The 5688-nt window shown below is 31.3% G+C and overlaps 1 non-coding gene across 1 annotated transcript; it reads left to right on the forward strand.

Moving 5' to 3' along the window:
• The first annotated feature begins 1084 nt into the window (after positions 1 to 1084).
• Positions 1085 to 1191, forward strand: LOC126019613 (U6 spliceosomal RNA). The gene has a single exon (XR_007499247.1). It is a non-coding gene; the product is annotated as a U6 spliceosomal RNA (small nuclear RNA).
• Positions 1192 to 5688: the final 4497 nt, after the last annotated feature.

A 5688-nucleotide genomic window follows, 5' to 3' on the forward strand; every position in this document is an offset into this window, starting at 1 on the left:
ATGTAACTTAGTGTTCTGTCCAAAAAATGTTTTTATCGAGTATTAGTGCTCCAAGACTTTATAAAATATTTATATTCTTTGCATTTGTGTGAAATACAAATAGTGTGAAAAATACAAATTTGTATGACATAGACATAACATTTAAAATACATACAAATACTTACCGAGCAATGAATTTGAGAAAGACAATGACTTGATTATGCGCAAGTAAATTGTGTTCTTTAAAGGAGAATAATAGGTAGAGAAAAGGAAGGAAAGAATGAAAATAAAGGAGAGAAAATAATATGGAAGACAATCGTAACTGAATATGAGAAAAATGAGTGAGTGAAAAGGATAAAAAGAGATCATTCAAGCAGGAAGAGAACAAAGGAAAATTTACATTCAGCCAGACAGCATGGAAGAAAGAGAAAGCCAGACATTTACAAAGAACTGCAAATGTTCCATATTTTTTCTTTTATTAATGTTAATGCACAATGTTTGTTTTTGTATGTTCCAAATATTCAATCAAAAGAAAACACTACATTATATAATATACAATAAGAGAAAATCTACAGTAATTAAAGTAAATTGATGTGGGGGTATTCTCTAAAATATAATAAAAAGGACACCAAGTAAAGTTCTCTAGAATTTATTAAATCTTTCTTAGCTTAGAGAAAAATATATACTATTATATTTCTTTCTAAAAAATACCTTACTATGGCTATGTCTAAGAGAAATATTTGGCATGGGGATACTACTGTAAAGATAACTATACTTTTAAATAAAGATGTTTAATGACACTAAACTCCTTGGTAGTATGCAAATCTAACTAGGTCTTATTTTCATTTTGTAACTGTGGGTACATGAAGAAACAACAAGGCTTTTGCATGTTTAATTAAACCATCAATGAAATAGTGTTAATACCACTTATTTCAGAGACATTGTGAAGACTTGATGATAAGATATAGGCCTCACACAACCCAAACATCAGCCTCCAGTTCTTAAAATAGTTGACTGCTTCAAGGAAAGTTCAGATATTGCTCTATTTTATCTCTGAGTCACAAAATTTTGATTAAAAATTTCTAAGCTCAAGAAATCATGGTGGGTGCTCGCTTCGGCAGCACATATACTAAAATTGGAACGATACAGAGAAGATTAGCATGGCCCCTGCGCAAGGATGACACGCAAATTCGTGAAGCGTTCCATATTTTTACTTAAAATAAAAAAAGAAATCATGGTGGGCAATAAGAAGTGACTATAAATTTTACTTAGCTAATAAATATTTTCTCATGTTTATATATTTTTCTTTTTGACATGAAAATAGAGTTATTAAAATATGCAGTACACCAGTTATTAAACTGTTTGCACTAGTGATCTCTTTGCTCAAGAAAATTTATGAACTTTTTATATAAAATATAAAATGTTTTATATAAAATAGGAATACAAGTAAACTAATTATTGACAATAAATTATGAAAACTCTATTTTAAAACAAAACTTTTAAAAAAGTTAATGCTATTACTACCTACAACTTTGGAAGGTGATCTTTAAGCCAATGTTTTTCAGTGTTAAACCTCAATAATGGTGAAAAGAAAAGACACAACTCTCTTTAGTTGTTTTTTTCCACTCACTGATCATTCTAACTGTTCTGAGAGAGCTATAGTTTAATTTACACCTCTCTATATGTACTGAAATATCTGATATTTCCCATGAATTACAAATGTATTTAGGTTAAAAACTCTGTATTTTATTTTTATAATGACAAAATAACAAGAACATTTTTTGTATGTACAGAAAAATATTAACTTCTTTTTACAAGATTGCAAAGCAGTAATTTAGTTTGCTCACTGCACTGGACATATAGATTTGTAAACATTTCTGAATTAACAAGAAAAATAAAAATCTTACCTATGCCCTATTTCCAATTTATTACTGAAGAACAATTCATCCTGCTTCCTTATAATATACCAAATCAAAAAGAAAGCATGTACACCAACTTCTTTCAGTCAGATTGCAATAGACAGATGTTCCTTCAGAGTTTGAAAGAGCAACTTATCAAGAAAATACTTGAAAAAATAAAGGATATATTCTGGAATACTCTGTCCTCTCTTAAATAGTCCCAAATATTAGAAATACTTGGGGCCGGGTCGGTGGCGCTGGAGGTAAGGTGTCTGCCTTGCAAGCGCTAGCCAAGGAAGGACCGCGGTTCGATCCCCCGGCGTCCCATATGGTCCCCCCAAGCCAGGGGCGATTTTTGAGCACATAGCCAGGAGTAACCCCTGAGCGTCAAAGGGGTGTGGCCCAAAAACCAAAAAAAAAAAGATGACAATAAAATATATGAATTCTCTATTATATGTATTAATTATAAATATGTCATATTGGAATTGCATGTTAGATAAAAATTTGTCAGATATTTAAATTGTGTTTAATGAAATAAAGAATCAATTAAATATCTACTTTGGTTAAAATGTAGGATTGTGTAAACTTTATATATTATTTGCGATAACTTAAATTATTTGGAATTTAAAAATATTAAAATGTGGTGTTGAGAAGTTATTTTGCCTTGATATAAATTATAGTGAGTCATAATATTTTTAAGTCAAAACAGGTTTTGTTTGGAAGTTCTGAGGAATGGGAAGAGAGAGAAAGAGAGTGAAAGAGAGAGAGGGAAAAGTAATGTGCTCGAGAGAGATTGAAGCAGGTTTCTCCTGAGTGGAAAGAGAGCATCAGTACACATCCCAACATTAAAATATGAAAAAAAAAAAGTTTAAATCTCAAGAGGAGAAATGCAGGCGACATATACTGTGTACATGAGCTGGCAATACGCATACTGGGATAAATAACTGAGTAGGTAATTTATGTTAACACAAGTGTAATACTTAGCATTTAATTATTTTTATTTATTTGCATAATGAACATTTTATATATTCCCATAATTTGCTAGTTTAACATCATTTTTCTCATCTATTAATATTTTCACGTTCAGTGGTGGCCTAATAAAGACAGTAGTGAAAGTACTGGAAATGTCAGGAAACTGCTCTGAAATCCCTCTTTTGGTATGAAGACCACAGACCTTTTTTCTGCTGTATGTACTCTTCTTAGTTTGCTTCCCTTTAAATTAAATGAAGCAATGGAGAGAGACAGACTGGTAACTTTGCAGCTGGACGCATATATTTCCTGCTACAAAAGCACATTAAAATCGATATAAAAATAACATATACTGGGGTGGGCGAGGTGGCGCTAGAGGTAAAGTGTCTGTCTTGCAAGCGCTAGCCAAGGAAGGACCGTGGTTCAATCCCCCGGCGTCCCGTATGGTCCCCCCAAGCCAGGGGCTATTTCTGAGCGCTTAGTCAGTAGTAACCCCTGAGCATCAAATGGGTGTGGCCAAAAAAACTAAAAAAAAAAATAATAACATATACTTCTCACTAATATATTTCCCCTTTGAAGTTTAAATAAAAAATAAAAACAGCAGAAACATATTAACTTCATAGTAAAATGAATCTGTGAATCATAAGTTACCAAGAAGAAACACACTACACATTTTTCTTTCTCTTGCAGAGCTGAGACGTCCTTGAAATTAAAATTCTTTGTCATGTGTGTATTTTCAATTATACTGGCATTATTTCTAATAACAGAATTATTTTCAGTAGTCATGAAAATAAGTTAAAGTCATAAAATCTCAGATAACTACTAAAGAATAAACAACCTAAATATGGGCTTTTTTTAGTCCAGTATGATACTGTAGCAAAAATGCCATAGGGATTATTTATCAATATTAACTATAAATGCAATAGCATTTAATTTTATTTAATGCCACTAAAAAGACTACATTTATTTTGCATCATTACAGAGACTGAGGACTCTCAAATCAAGATACTGGCAGATTTGACAATTGCTATCATTTGGAAGCTGCTCTCTCGAGCATACAGCCACACATTTTAGAACAATCACACTGAACTTTATTTAGAGTTCAACATAAATAAGGAGGACAGACAAAAAAAACCTTGGCCTATTATATGATTAAAACGATTTAAGGAGCCGGAGAGACAGCACAGCCATAGAGCATTTCCCTGGCAGGCAGCTGATACAGATGGACGGTGGTTCAAATCCCAGCATCCCGTATGGTCCCCTGAGCACTGCGGGGTGTGACCTAAAAACCAAAACAAAAAAACAAATAAAAAACCATCCCATTTCATTGTGTAACAAATACATATACTATTTTCCCCTTTAAATTATTTGTTTCTAAGACTTCTTCAGAAAGTTAAATCACCCCAAGTTACTGATCTACAGTATAGTTTCCCCAATGTTCCAAGAATCTCCAAAAAATATTGACAGATTTACTTAATATGACATACGAAATGACTGTAGAAGACTATTTATATTAAGATGTAATGTCCAAGTAAATTGCATATATTGACTTTGAAAACTTAATAATTGTTTTGCATTGAAAAAAAAGGTTGTTGTTGGACAGTGTTTAAGTGGTAGAACATTTAAGTTGTTTACCAGGCACAAGAAGTTACTTGAATTCTCAGGACCATAGAAACAACAAACAAAAGTCACAAAGAAGTGTGAAGTATAAAATAAACAGGTGAAAGATTAATAGATTTTCTTCAACTAATAAAGTATAGCATTTACCAAAACTTTACATGAGCCTGGATATATCAAGCAATATTAGATTAAGGAATGTAATTTAAACAATATTTTATAATTAACCATAATATTTATAGTAATCCCGAATATAGGGTCACCATATCTGTATTTAGTCAGCTTCATAGTTTCAATCAATTCTCAAAATATATTTAAAACAGTTGAGAAAAATTAGGGTATATTAGCCAGGCATCTGAAAACTGACGATCTTGATTGGAGAGGATGGCCAAGAGACCCTACCCTATAGAAGCTAAATCCCAGCAACATAATTATTGCTTTGCAATAGTCCAGATTCACCATTTATCTACAACTCTCTCTCAGTAGAGACTTTCTTCTGCCCCAAACTCCAGGTATGGTAGTGTTTAGGCTGACCTCACCAGGAACTTTTTGGAGTGTTGTCACCTTTTTGTACTTCTGGTAAGCCTGACAGACATGCCCCACCAAACACAAAGCACCTAATATTTAGAAATAACAGAATTAATCGAATGATCAACTAGCAACAAGAACTTAATAAATCTTCTGATAATGACTTAATGTCTTTATTGCAAGATGCAATAATTTTCACAAATTTCTTGTTCCTCATTTATTTAATTGTACTTATTTATTTTCTTTTGTTGTTGTTTCTCTTAATACTTTCACTTCACTTACCTAGAAACAAATGTACTATTAGCAACTATGTCAACAAGCAAAAACATGATTTTTAAATAAATATATAAAGGAATATCTATTACATATATTATAACATCATTTTTGATATTAGATTATGAATTTTGAACTTTCGGTTTACTAGCAATGGGTATTATATCTATAATTAATACCAGATAATTTAGTGCAAAATGATAAATATTGATAAATATTTATATTACTGACATTTATAAAATGTTTATATTTAATAATATCCAGGTAAATGTTTGCAATATCTTCTTTTTATAGAGTTTGTATTGTGATTACCTATTGCTATAAATTTTCCAACAAAGTTAAGGACAACCTTAAGTATAATTGTGCTTTTTAAAAAATTAAATTCAAATTTTTCATAACATGGACGATATATGCTTTCCTAATT

This window comes from Suncus etruscus, chromosome 9, assembly GCF_024139225.1.
Source record: "Suncus etruscus isolate mSunEtr1 chromosome 9, mSunEtr1.pri.cur, whole genome shotgun sequence".
Lineage (NCBI taxonomy): Eukaryota > Metazoa > Chordata > Mammalia > Eulipotyphla > Soricidae > Suncus > Suncus etruscus.